The 15,117-nt window shown below is 38.8% G+C and overlaps 1 protein-coding gene across 1 annotated transcript in view; it reads left to right on the top strand.

Annotated features, from left to right (window-relative positions):
• The window catches only part of Pkhd1 (PKHD1 ciliary IPT domain containing fibrocystin/polyductin), a 474,396-nt gene that overhangs the window by 271,370 nt on the left and 187,909 nt on the right, over window positions 1–15,117 (top strand).

Below are 15,117 nucleotides of genomic sequence, written 5' to 3'. Positions count from 1 at the left end.
GGAACCTCTATATTGTTTTATATAGTGGCCAAATCATTTACATTTCCACTAGTGGTGAGTGTGAGTTCTTTCCCCCTAATGTCCTTGCCAGCATTTCTTGTCATTTGTTTTTGTTTGTTCGTTTTTTTTTTTTTTTTTCTTTTTTTTTTTTTTTTTGGTAGCCACTCTACTGGGATGAGATGGGTTCTTCAGGGTATTTTTGATTTGTATTTTCTTTATGGTTCAGGATACTGAGTGCTTTTCACTTATGCATTGAATTTGTACTTCCTTCTTTGAGAACTGTCAATCAAATTAATCTATCTAGTTATTGATTAGGTTATTTGTTGTTTATTATGTTATTTATTTTGGTTCTAGGGATTGAACTGAGTCCTTTCCACATGCTAGGCAGGCTTTCAACCACTAAGCTACATCTCCAATCTGTGAGCTCCTTGTATAGTCTACATATTAATCCGTCATCATATGGATAGTTGTTACAGATTTTTTCCTGCTCTGTTGAATATCTTCACTCTGAAATTGTTTGCTTTGTATACCACCTACTGTTTTTCTTTTATGAGAAAAAAGGTAACTCCAGAAGTATACCAGATCACACCTATATTTAAAACATTAATTTTCCTTAAAGGGGAGTCCCAAGTAATTTTGTTAGACTCAGATGAAAATAGTTTTCATACAACAATTTTATTGAGTATCATGGAACCAAACTCCATTTATGGTCACTATGCCTATCCCAAGGTTACAATAAACAAAAGATCTGCTGTGTGGAAAAAACCATTTGTCTATCTGTGAATCAATAGTAATGTCAGACATTTACTGAGCACTAACAGTGTACCAGGAGCTGTTCTTTGTGTACTTTGTTAACGCCAACAAGGACCTTGTAAATAGAGTGATGCTTTTGTCTGCATTTTACAGACAAAGAGAAACAGGTGCATGGCAGCTGAGGTACATGGTTAGAGCCACCCAACCTGAAATTCATAGGAGTAGGGACTTGAATCCAAGCAAGTTATTTTAAACCTTTGTTTTTAAGCTATAGAGTACACTTCCTTCCCAAAGTGACTAAAAGTAAAGTGAAACAGAGTGGACATGTTCTTCTCACTATTTATGATAGCAGAGCCAAAAAACAAAACAAAACAAATCACACTGGTAACTTTGTAGCTTCGTAATGATTTGATGATGTCTATGTTACTGTCTAGAAAGATGAAGGATGGTGTGTATGAGCTGTCTGATGCAAACTTGAAGTATTATTATGCAGTTTTCCCATTATCCACCTTGCTCTTCAATGGAGGGCCTAAATTTTTGACTCAATGAGCTTATGAGTCATTCTTATTCTGCAAAGAAGAATCTGTTCTACCTCAGTCATGTCTTTGATGAATCCTAGCAAGCAGATTTGCTCCAGGCTCTGGTTTTTCCCATGAAGCTAGAGAGTTCCCTGACTCCATGCAGGAAGCTAGGAAGTTTTTGAAAGTGAAGGGAAGTGTTTGGGGCTTTGATGCTGAACAAGGGGTAGTCTCATCCACCTTGCTTGGCATTGCAATATGTGTCTACCATGTGCTCTGATGCTGGGAATCCTTATTGGTCCCCTTACCCTTCATCCCTGTGATCACCGTTAACTCTGGATGATGGGCCTGGGTTCTCCATGAAGCATCTCTGAAATGCACCAATCTATGCTGTGGCGAAAGGAGGGCTGGGAATGCAGCTATTGCTATAATATACATAGAAGGTACTGTTTTGCCCAGCAGCTGTGTTATTGTGAGAATGTAAGAAGGAGGGGCATTTTGAAACACATTCAGTTATCTTTTGTTATATTTAGCAGTGAAAAAGAGGTGAGAAAAAGGAGACATGTAATATGGGATCAAGCCTTCTCTCTTTACTTGTTGTGCTTTCCTGCTCTTCTTTAAACCTCTTTTGATGGCAGTGAATGGTCTGGTAGTGGGCTGCATTTAAGTCCATTTGTGCCCTTCATTCTTGGGTATGAGACAGGAGCTTCAGCGTTCTGTTTTGACAAACCTTTCTTAGTATTGTGACCTCTGGTGGGTCTTCGTGTTGAATCTACTTCCCTCTGTTTCCCTGTAGACTTGCCTGTGTCTGAACTCATGGCTGCTTTTGTTTCTTTAGTTCCCAGCCTTTGATTCAAGTGTGTTCACTGAGTCTGGCACAAGGTGGATACCAAATGCTGCTTAGATAAAGGACTTAGATGAGCTAAATGCCTCTGTCTGTACTTTAACAGCAAAAACAAATCTTTGAGGTTGAAAAGTTTGATACAGATTTCAAGATTGAGTCAGAGAAAAACAATTTCTTATCCTTTGAACAAATTTATAGGAATTGTGAAATTTATTATTATTATTATTATTATTATTATTATTATTATTATTATTATTATTAATTATTATTGATAGTGCTTGGTGTGTGTTACCTACTGCGATCTTCTATGGGGACTTTTTCACTTGGTTTTTACAACTGGCTGTGTAAATTTTACAGATGAGGAATCTGGGACATGGAAATGTGAAGTAACAAACTCAGATTCTACCAGGTTAGTGAGTAAAGAATGTAGGGCAGGAAATCAGTGTTGTATACTATCTCTCCCATCTCCTTCGTACATACCTGCGCATATGCACACTTGTACATATAATATAAACACATATTGCACGCGCACATGCACACTCACACACATGCCCACACATGCATATATAATCACCCTGTGGGACTCAAACTCAAAGCCTTGTATGTTCTAGGCAACTACTTTACCACTGAGACCCATGCTAGCTTTATTGCATCTCCATCTCTTTTTAAAGGTTCCATACCTGCCTCTTTTGATCCATGAAAATCAGCCTACACAATAGCAAAATTACGTTTTAGTGTTTACTATTCACATTGGGCCTTTAACTAGAAACAAAAACAAATACAAAACAATTTGATGCTTTTAACCTTATGATGTATCTACTGTTAGAGAAATGCCTTAGATAGGAACCTAACACGATGCACCACTGGTCAAATCATTTGCCTTGGGTGTGAGGTTATGTGTCACGTATTTAGTACCTAGGCACTAAAAATGAGTAAGTTATGCTCATGCTTTCGGACTGCCAGTGGTTTAGCTGTGTTAATAAAACATATAATGAATAATAATAATCCCAACTATGGGAAACTGTGTGTTTAGAAGCAAACTGTCTTCAGTGAATAGTGGAGAAGTGGATCTTGGAGGAAAACGTATGTGAAATGGACTGTGAAAGAGAGGGTATGAATGCAAAGCATGATTAGGAGACAGTAGGGAAACAGGGAATTCCTCAGTGGATATACAGTGAGCCATCAAATAGGACAAACCTGGGTTCCCTATTGGATTACTGACATTTACCAACTGTGTAAATGACCCTCATCTATATAACATGAGGGCTCAGACTAATATATCATAATATTAAGAAATGAGATAGCATCAGTCCACATGAGCACTGCTTCGAGTGTTTGCAGTAATGGAATCAGACATGAATGCTGTGATTTGTGTTGTGTTAGGGGTGTACTCTCCTGTTCTTTTTGCCATCTGGTTGCCCCTCTTGGCCTCTGATATTAGCGACACTTTGTATTTGCTTTCCAATGGCTTATTATTTAATTTTCACAACATCCTTGGGAGCTAAATAGGTAATAACTATTATTACAGTAAAAACCCATTTTTACATAATACGATTTTAATGGAACTGCTGATTTTACAAAATGAAAGTGACTGGTAAAGAAGATTTAAGTGATACTTTTGAACCTCTAATATAATTTTATGGTGTTTTGTGTATTTTAATTCATTAATAAAGGAAATGTGTAGAACATTCCCATCATTATTCAAATAGAATAGCATAATTTTTCAATAAAATTCTTAGAGTAAATTGCCTATTTTCCATTTTCTGGGAAATCAATTTCATGGAATGACCTCAGACCCATCCTTTTCCATAAAAACAGGGCTTTACTACCCCAGTTTAAGGCATCACTGTCTTCCAGTCTAAAGCTATCTATCTTGAACATGATGCCATTTTTCTTCAATGGCACTTTGTCTTCAGAGACATTGGACTTTGAGAAAACTGTACATTTCTCCCTGTGGCATTAAAAGTAGCAAGTAGGGGATTTGTCAGTAACTTGATCTTGTAGTTTAATGTATGATAGCTTTGTTTTATGTGAGCAAAAATTTCTGTGTTGCCTCGTCAGTACTGAAGAACTGGTTCTGTGAATTCTAGATATCCTAAGAAGTGAGAGCAAGTTCTATATAACCTAAGATAGTGATCTCAAACCTTCTTAAAGAACAGTTGGCTACGTGACAAACCAATCCATCTTACATTTCCTTTTAAGTTTTGGCTTAAATTTACCTGAGAGGATTTATATAAAAGCCTCAAGAATATCTTTGAGAAGAGCTTAGAGTCTTGGTAAACACACACACACACACACACAGACACATACATCCACACGCACATGGACATGCACATGCACATGTGTGGTGGGGGAGAGGGCAAGATGTAAGGGAGGGAGGAGAATGTCATAATCACAAAAAATAGTATTCTGCTTTGAAGGACATGGATATTATGTCGTCTCTGGAATCTTTCTCAGTGTTTATGTGATCATAGAATTTCCAGTTTCGTTTCCTCTCATGCTTTGAACTAGTCTTATTTGAAGACATGAATGGGGAGTACTGTTTTTTTTCCTTTCATAATAACCCTTTTGTTTGTTCTGATTTTTCAGTACTCAAGTAGTTTGAATAGCAGAGACCCTCATCAACGTCATGTAGGATTCAAACATGGCAGCATTTAAGGCATTTTCTAGTTAAATGGCAAAGCCTTGTGGGTGATATGAGAGAAAAGGATTATAATCAGAGAGTAATTTCTGAAAGGAGAAATTTCCATAACATAAGGTGACTGTAGAATTGGTTTTATTTGGGGTTGAGGGATGGCAGGCACTGCGCTTACAGTGGAGGCTTCAATTTTGTTCCTAGCATTCTTACTGGGTGGCTCGCAATTGCCTGCAGTGCAGGTCCAGAGAGATCCAATGCCTCTGGCCCTCATAGGCACCTGTGCTTACATTGGCCCTCATAGGCACCTGTGCTTACATGCACACACTGCCTACCACCAGACACAAAAAGAAGACAGCAATGAATGAATGAATGAATGAATGAATGAATGAATGAAAGTGATTGGGCTTCTTTAACTTTTATTTGCTGAGACTATATCTAACTTAGGATGACTTAAAAATACATAAATATTTAGGTCTGTGACACTGGTTATAATCCAGTGGTTATATATATTTATGGTATTTCTCTAGCTGGAATAGTTGTTATCATTTGATCTTGTAATACTTCAGAGGTACAAAAAGGTCACTGAGACCACCACCCTCTTATTCTGAATTACTAAGAAATGGGAGACAAAGACATTTAGGCTTGAATTCTCAGAGTCCTTAGCATAGCATCAGAATGGCTTCTTATTTTTGAAAAGATTTTTGTTATGTTTTTTTTTAACATATACATTTATATTATTACACATGAGTGAAATAAACTACAAACAGTAGGCAGATCCATGAGACAATCTGGAATTATATAAATGTTACATTCATAGTGATTTGGACATTTGTGTTTGGCAAACTTGGAGTAAACATCTTTTCTATCTTGTTGGGTCTAAATTTCTGAATGGAGATTAATACCTATCATATCTCATCTCTATTAACTCACAATATCTATCATGATTTAAAAACATCTTAACCCCTAACCTACTAAGCTTCACTGAAAGACTAAGCTATCTGCTCTTCCAACCCATCAGAGACTTGAGAAGGGATAAAACTTAAATACCTGAGTGAACCTGGAGTGTGGGTTAGCAGCTTCTAAAATGAAAAAATGACTGAGACACTTTACTGCCTTAACATCACCCAACAACACTGTCTATAACATTGGAACATCTTCTTCAGCCTTCTGGCTCAGTATATCTAACAGACATATTTGCAAGGCATCAGAATATTTTTCATTGTGGATATTCTGTAATTCTATCATCCACCTTCTAAGCTCTACAGAGACCTAATAGTTTAAAATCTGCAATTTAATTTGCTCCACAATTCGGCGGAGGAAGACTTGAGTGAAGTGTTTCCATTTAGATTCTGTTACATATCATTAGATGCTATCATCAGATGCTATCATCAGATGCTGTCTGTGCTGCTCATCTAAAACTGTTGATACTGGTTATTGGTTGGCAGCTGATCCAGGAAAACTGGCTTAGATGGCTCTGGTCTTTCCCTCTCAGGGTGTCTATGGGAAACTGCTTGGCTTGGCTTTCCTCACAGCACAGTGATGCATGCAAGAAAGAGTAGCCTAAGAGAGCACCACTGGAGCAAGCCAAAGTGCACCGGTGAAACCGATGTCCCTTCTGAGCTAGTCCTTACAACCTCAGAGAGTTTTGGCTCTCACACTCTGTTAATCAGGGAAGGAGCAAAGTTCAGCTCAGACTCACAGGAGGAACGCTAGTCCCTGTTTCTCACTTAGAAGACTAGCTAAGCATTTACATCTGTCTTTAATCTACCACTGTATGTGTGTTTACGTGTGTGTATGTGTACATACATAATTAGGAGCAGATGTATCTGACTTAATTCAAAAGGTGTTTAGAACTAGCTAAGTGTGTGCTGCCTTTCTTCTGTAGGCAGGATTTATTTAGCTTAAATGAATCAGAAATTTAGAATACCAGGAGATAGGTTGGTCCAAAGACTGAATGTCCTTGTTTTTTGTTTTGTTTTGTTTTTGTATTATCTATGATGCTTAGTGTTATGGCCCTGTGCCCTTTGCTTGTAAGTGATAATCTTCAAGACTTCAAAGGAACTGGGTTCCTAATGGAGAATCAGTTCCTCTGAGTCTGGAATGGACAGCAGTGTTTTTTGGCTTCAGCCCAGGACTCCTCATGCAAAGGCAGGAACCTCTCCTTGGAAGAGACGACCATGGTGGCATAAGCCAATAAATGGGGCAAAGTTACAGCCCTTTATTTTAATGCAGAAAACAAAGGCCCAATGCAATAACACCTACACTTTTCTTTGCCCTTATTTTGAACATGAAGATAAAAGGTATCCTGAAGGCTTTTTAAGAACGAATAGACAAAAGTACAAAAGTGCTTTTCAAATTAGCACTTTTGACACAATCTTTCTTTCAGCACTGTCATAGAATATAAGCAAATATAAAGAAAATCTGAAGCAAAAGATGAAACAATCTTTGGAAAGTAAGACTTAGAAACCTTCTGTGACCTTTGTGTATCTGTCACAGAAAACAAAAACCCAGAGTTTAACTTGTATGGTAGATATTTCCACCATTGTTTCCAGGCAGTTTGTTTTAAAAATATTGGTGGAATTTCATATGGAATCCTTAAACAAGAACAATTAGCTCTTTGTGTTTATTTGTATTAAAATTAGATATTTTTAGGAATAAAGTCATATGAAGTATTTATATTTATACAATATATGAGACAGTTGAACTAACAGAAAACTTTCTGGCTATTAAGATGATGCAAACTTGTGATAAATTGTGAAATGCTATTAAACATGTTACTATTATCATCAATAGTACTTAACAACAGTAGTATTTTCAACAATAGAACTTCAGTCTCTTATTTTCAACCCTTTGTTGTTAATTGCCTTCTAAAACCTATGAGGTGCATCTTAGAGCTTTGTCTGTTGTGTTTTTGATTTATGTCCCTAACATAGGATTAGATTTGTGAAACAAAACATTTGGATACAGGGAAGGCACATGGCTTTCCCAAGGGAAGAATACCAGCGGCCTAATTTAACCACCAAGCCTTATATCTCTGTGCCCTTGCTAGAGTGGCCAACTTAGAAGCAGATCAGCTTTTTAAATTGAGCTATATTTTTTGTTCTCCATGAAAATGAAATTTTAGTGAATACAAGAGAAGCTAGTTTTGTTTCCTATAAATTATGAAATAAGCATAAGAATGTAAATACCGATGGAATGATATTGAGATAGAGTTCTACCCTTTCTCTAATTTCAATTTGTCAATCTCTGCTTGACTCAATCACTGGGCTAATTAGTGCTCACTTAGACTCTTCTCTTGGGATCCAAACTCCTGTAGGCCCTGACACTCTTTATGGCTTGCTAACTTGCTGGAACTAATGAGAGTTTTCTCTAATCGAGTAGTTTTTTAAACCCTTTATATTCTCACTCACCTGAGAAACATTCTCACTGTAAAACTCCATTAATATCGGTATCATAAACTGTATAGTTTTAAGGGGGAGATACTTCCCCAGGGTACACAGATCTTAATTTGGGTGGGGAAGGGGCTTGGTTTTACTAAGTATGAGATAAGAGATCCATGTTTATTTGACATTTATAACCTAATCTAGAAAATCACTACCTTCTAACTTTTCTATATTCCCAGTCTCCCAGAGGTCTGGAACCACTGAATACCTTGAGAAGCAGAGTGAGGGGAACATGATAAATATATATTGATAAGTACTCATGATGTGTTTCATTCTCAAATTAATGTGATTTTGTTGTTGGCAAGGCAACATCTTCCTCCTGGACAGCCTCTGAAAACTTCCATGTGAAGTCTACACTAACTTTTTAAATTGTTATTATCAAATGGGTATGTTTGATGTTTGTATGTATATGTGTGTGTGCATGATCCATGGTGCAGGTGTGGAGGTGAAAGGTCACCCTTTGATGTTTTGCCTTCTACCTTAAATGAAATAGGATTTTTAGTTTGAGTAGGCCAGGCTAGCTGGCCTGAGAGCATCTAGTGATCCTCTTGTCTGTCTCACATCTTGTTGTAGGAATACAAGTGTGTATTACCACACTCTGTTCTGAGGTTCCAAACTCTGGGTCAAATATGGGTGAAATCAGTGACTTACCCATACTCCCTTGCTCTACCACTACTTCCGAAAGGAACTATGCCTTAAGATTTTAAAACAAACATTGTCTCTAGTATTTTAAATTATAAACCTTTATAGTAAAGGTAAATGCAGTGATTACTGTAGGAAAATACTCTTATCATAGACTTGACAGTTCATCACTTATGCAGGGGAAAGGAAGTTGAGACAGAGGATGACGAGAACATTTGCACACAGGCTGGCATAGGCTAGGGTGTTTTGATTCATAGAAATAGGGGAGACATGTTAAGTGGTTTGAATCAATTATCAACTTGATAAGATCTGGAACCACCTAGGTGACAAGCTTGCAGGCATCTCTCTGGAAAATTATCTGAATTACAATTGCCTTTGGGCAAGCCCATGACATCTTATCCAGATAAGATTTGCCTATGGGCACACCTGTGAGTGATTTTCTTCATTAGATGAATTGAGGAGGGAAGCCTCTCCTTAAGTGTGGGTGGTACTATACTGTGGATTGGGGTCCTGGACTGAAAATAAGGAGAAAGCCAGTAAGCCTTAACCTTCGTTGATCTCTGTATTCTGACTGTACACAGTGTAGTCAAATGGTCTCCTACTTTAATGACCATACTTGCCAACCCTACCTGTTGCTCTGTTGTTCCTGTCCAGAGAAAATGATCCCTTTGATCCATAAGCCAGAACAAATTTTGTTTTCTTCTTTTTTTTTTATTAATTTATTCTTGTTATATCTCAATGGTTATCCCATCCCTTGTATCCTCCCATTCTTCCCTCCCTCCCATTTTCCCCTTACACCCCTCCTCTATGACTGTTCCTGAGGGGGATTACCTCCCCCTGTATATGCTCATAGGGTATTAGCCCAAGGGGCATGTCCCATGAAAGCCTTCACTTACCAGGAAACTGGGACAGAGGGAAGGACATTTTATTGGGACTCTAGATGAGAGAAGCATGGGAGAATAGCAAAGTAGAAGGATCCAGAGGGTCCTAGAAACCTACAAGTAGAACATTAAGATAGGCAGATTCGGGCCCAGGGGTCCTGCTCAAACTAAGGCATTAGCCAAGGACAATATAGGTGGTAAACTTTAAACCCCTACCCAGATATAGCCAATGGTCAGAACATTCTCCACAGTTGAGTGGAGAGTGGGATATGACTTTCTCACGTACTCTGGTGCCTCACATTTGACCATGTCCCCTGGAGGGGGAGACCTGGAGTCACTCAGAGGACGGACAGCAGGTTGTTTTCTTCTTTAAGGGGCTTTTGACAGGTATTTTTTCATAACAATGAGAAAAGTAACGCACAGCGGAAAGTAGAATTTGTCAAGGAACTTGAGCATGTCCATTGTATATCTACATAATGCCATGTGTAGATGTCCAGATGGTGATAGGAAGGATGGAGCTAGAGAGAGGGGCAGCGCTGGGCAGGCTCAGGGAAGTTCACTGGGAATCTGGATTAGATTTGGCAATTCTAGGAGGCTTGGATAGGTTGATTGATGAGGTTCCTGACCTTGAATCTGAGATTTAGCAACTTTGAAAGAATGGACTAAGAAAGCCTTGAGAATACATAAGGGCTAAAGTCAACACATATAAGGAGGAAAAAGAGGACATCTTGGAGGAAGTTATCATGCATGTGCCAAGAAAAGATGTCAGGAAAAGCAGCTGTGGAAAGAGAAAGTCTAAGACAGGAAGGAGCAAATGAAGTGCATCTAGTGCTGTTAGAAAAAAAAAACAAAAAACAAAAAACAAAAAAACACCAAGATGCCCTATGACAGTGAGAATAATCCATCTTACTCTTGGTTAGTTCCTATAAATCGAATACACAGCCAACATACGAGTTCTTCTTTCTCTTACAGTCTTGCATATGTGGGTTAGGTCAGTATCTTTGAGGAGCCACCCAATTTAGTTGAAATTGAAGGCAATTGCTCCCTTATGAAACTGTGGACTTCCAGTGTCGCAAGTTGCTAAGGCTTGCTCTCTGGTGATAATGCCAGCATGGACTCCACTTTAAGAGGTGCTTGTGATAGGTGCAGTCTAATTGAACAGCCAGTGTGAGCAGTTACCAGTTTACTGGGAAAACAGGGCCAGCTATGTCCTGTAAGACACTATGGTTATTTCCTAAAGGGCTAAAGTCTTACAAGAATATAAAACAACATGGTAAATATCTTTAAAGTGTTTAGAGATTGCATCTACCTCTTAAAATGAGTACACTCTCAGAAGTGAGATTTGAAGTTCATATTATTTACAACCTTAGTTTTAAGTTATTAAAAAGCCTGACTCACGTAGAACACTGGTAGGTTCTTTTCAGCCTTGAACCCAGAGAACAGCAACCAGTGAAATTGAAATTAATCTTGAGACATTATATTATGAATTAATCACTTTAAAATCATTAATAAATTGAGAGACTGTCTACCCTAGTTTTTACTGGACCAAGGGGTTTCCTGGAGTTTAGGACTTTAGTGATAAAACCTAGAAAACATGAAGCCAAGGAGTACATATCTGTTATCCTAACAAGAAAGCACCTTTAACTTATCCCACCATGTATTCTTTGTATTACAACCTTTGTGATAAGGATTAATGATATTTTATCTTGATGTAAATATATACCTATTTTACCTAATTTCATTTCTCCAAGACCACTATATCATGGATTTAATATTCTTTGAGAATATGCCGGAATTTCTTGCAGGGTAAGGGGACCTGAGTGATTACATATGTACTTCCCTGCTGGTTAGTGCAGGAAGTTTGAGCCAAGCAGGGAACACTGCCCATGGAGGTTTGTAATGTAGAGCGGGTCTTTATTTGCTTGCTCTAATTGAATTACTCTTTTGCTCTTTTCTTTATGGTCTGCTTTCCATGTAGATATTTTTGGAATGCAGAATTAAATAATTCATGATTTCCTTATTATTGGCTTAGGTATAGTTGCCATCTCTTGAGTTGATTATACTCCCTTGAGGGGACTTCTGGACTCTCCTTGTATGCAGCATTTAATGATAAGAATTTGGCCAAGTAACTAGGCATCTCAAGTAGAGAGGCCAACTTGGGCAGAAATGTTGGCAGAAAAAATGGGTCTGTGTTGAATCTTACATTGCCACGCTACTACTCCATCCATGGTTTCTTCATGTTGTTTGTGGTTTCAACTTCTTCAACAGTCTAATGAAGAATTATCTTTCTAAGGATAATGATTATGATATATAAAAACAACCAGTTAGGATGACAAAAGAAACCAGTTTTTTTGGAATAGTAGCCAAAATATTAAAAGACAATCTTTGTGATGGAATTATTCTTTATTGTTTTTCTTTCTTTTTCTTTTTCTTTCTTTCCTTTTCTTCTTTAGGATTAATAGCAATGTCTCATGTAGGGTCTAATAACTGTCACACTTTAATGTTATTGCTAATATCTTCCATGAAATTCCACCATCAATTCTGTCTCTTCACTTAGGGGCATATTCTTCCTCCCTTGGTGGGAGCTCATTTCTCTCCTCTTGAATCTGCTCTGCTTCAGTAATGTGCTAGGCAGAGCGTACAATTAAGTTCTTGGAGTTCACTGACTGGGTACAAAGAATTCTTGCATTAGGAAACACTTGCTTCACTTGCTATTGGGATTTTCTCTCATGTAACTCAGTCCGCAGTCACAAACTTTGGGAATCCAAATCCATATATTATGTCCATGTTATACTAGTTTACAGCCCTATATAAACTCCAGCCAGTAGGCAACATCAATTTCAAGAACAAAATGCTAGATAAAATTGGGAGGCTTCGGTAATTCTAGCACTCAAGAGACAGAGAAAAGGGTTCCTTCACTCCAGGTTCAGAAGAGATCCTGCCTCAAATAAATAAAAGTGGAGAGTGATTGATTGAGGAAGATACTCAACCTTGACTTCAGACATGTGCACAAGTACCTGAAAACACCCCTGTAGTCCTACACATGTGAATATGTACACACCAGCACAAACACATACGCTCACACCACACACACACACACACACACACACACACACACACACACACACACACACACACACAAGAAAGGGTAATAATATGCAGGGTAAATTACGTACATGAATGGAAATGCCATAATGAAGCCTCTTTGGAAAATTAATCCTAATAAAAGACGAAGGTAGGAATACAGGCTTCTTGGAGTTACGTCTCTGGATTTAGACATGGAGTGTGCTAAGAAAGTGCTAAAAAGGACTAGGAAAATGACTCAGTGCCTAAGAGCACTTGCAGAGGAACTAGGTTTGATTCTCAGCACCCTCATGGCAGCTCACAGCTATATGAGGCTCCAGTTCTAGGGGATATGACACCTCTTGTAATCTTGACAGGCGTCAGGCATGTACATGATATACATACATACAGGAAGGCAAAATACTCGTAAACACAAAATAAAAAATAATTAATCAATGAAAAAGCAGGGGAGGGGGGAGAGAGAGAGACAGAGAGAGAGAGAGAGAGAGAGAGAGAGAGAGAGAGAGAGAGAGAGAGAGAGACAGACAGAGACAGACAGAGACAGAGACAGAGACAGAGAGACAGAGAGACATAGACAGAGAGAAAACTGTAATTTTGTGGTACCATTGGTTTTTTACTTTTATTATATAGATCACCATTGTGTTGCCAGGCTGTTCTACATTGCACGGCCTGTTCTATCTCTGGTGGTGTATCCTCACCCACCTTTCCACCCCCCCCATCCCCACCCCTGCCCGATTTGTAACATCAGTAATGATCTCAAAGCTTTGGAGCCCATCTGAAGCCATTTCTTTACCTATGTTTATTTGCATGGTAGCATCACCACCTGATAGCACCGAGTGTCTGGGAAAGGGGGATTGCTCTTACCTGTGTAGCACTTTGTTTTTGCCCCCTGTTTTGATGGAAATAGGATAGCCCATCCAGTTGGATTTTATAGGCAGCAGCAGTCTGTGCTGAGAAAGTTTCTTCAAAGCTCTTACAGAGGAATTTACAGAGGTGATACGTACTCTGAATTCCGCTTGAGCTGTGCAAATGTCAGGAATTTTCTCTGCTGTCTTTTTGAATGTATCTAATTTTTCGGTACCCATGGGGTATCCTCATCTTTGTACTTCCACTGTCAGCTCTTTCACAGATCCCAAAGAATGAATGTCTACAGTTTAGTTTCCTTCCTTCCCTCCACTGCTTCAGGTGTTGAAAAGTCCAATCTGTACCACAGTGGCAGTTTTTAAATAGTTTCTCTGTAAAATACTAAGAAAGAGGAAGTAGGCATGAACCGATGAAGACACAAATTTATAAATAGAATTTGAGTTTAGCAAGGCCACCGGTGATAAGAGGATGGATATATGCTTCTGACATTAAAGTAGCTTCCAGATGGCCATCCTTTATACCCTCTAAGAGAAACCAAAGGAACCCTCAAAAAACAAATCTGTGTCCTCAATTTCAGAATTTTGATAATTTAAGGATTCCTTGCTCAGCAGAGGCAATCTGGAAAGGGGCCCATATGCCCCCCCTTAACCCATGAGGGGAAGGAGTCCACCTCCATCCCTCTGACTTGCTCAGGTTGCTTTTCCTAGAAAGACAATCAAGACCTTGTTGATAATTTAAGTCCTCCTTGCTCCTAACACTGATGCTGAGAGCTGATGGAAGGAAACATCACCTATATAGATGAAGCAGATTGCCTTCAATCCTTGTTGACTGCGTAGCGTGCAACATGGATGTGGACACTTTACCCCTTTGCTCACTCGGTCCGTGACCTCTCTTCCCATCTCTGCCTTTTGGCAGTAGTTGATCTGCTTTATTTACAAAATTGAGAAGCATGTTGGAACAGACATATAGAAGATATAAGGGAAGAGGTTTTGATTGTGTCACATGTTTAGTTAAAGGTGGGCATGAGATCAGGTATGAAAGAAAGCATGGGATGAGCAGGCAGAAAATAGTAAAACATTTGCTTTCATTCATTGCATCTCACCCTTGAAAAGCTTGTTTGTTCCGGTTTGCTTTCTGTTGCTGTGGTAAACACTATAACCAAAAACAACCAGGGAAGGAAGGGGTTTATCTCAACCTACACTTTCAGTTCAAGGCAGGCACTCAAATTTGAAGGTCTAAGGAGAAGGCTTATTGGCCTTCTCTCTGGCTTGTTCTGCGTGTTTCCTTGTACATAGGCCCACCTGTCCAGGGATCATCCTGCCACAGTGGGCTGGTCACTCACACATCAGCCATCTTGCAAGGCAGACTTTTACAGCCATGGCCAAAGACCAGCCTGATGAAACTAGCTACTGTTATCTCTTCCCATGAGACCCCAGGTTGTTTCAAATGT

Source organism: Acomys russatus, chromosome 11 (assembly GCF_903995435.1).
Source record: "Acomys russatus chromosome 11, mAcoRus1.1, whole genome shotgun sequence".
Lineage (NCBI taxonomy): Eukaryota > Metazoa > Chordata > Mammalia > Rodentia > Muridae > Acomys > Acomys russatus.
This window is presented reverse-complemented; position numbering and strand designations above follow the sequence as displayed.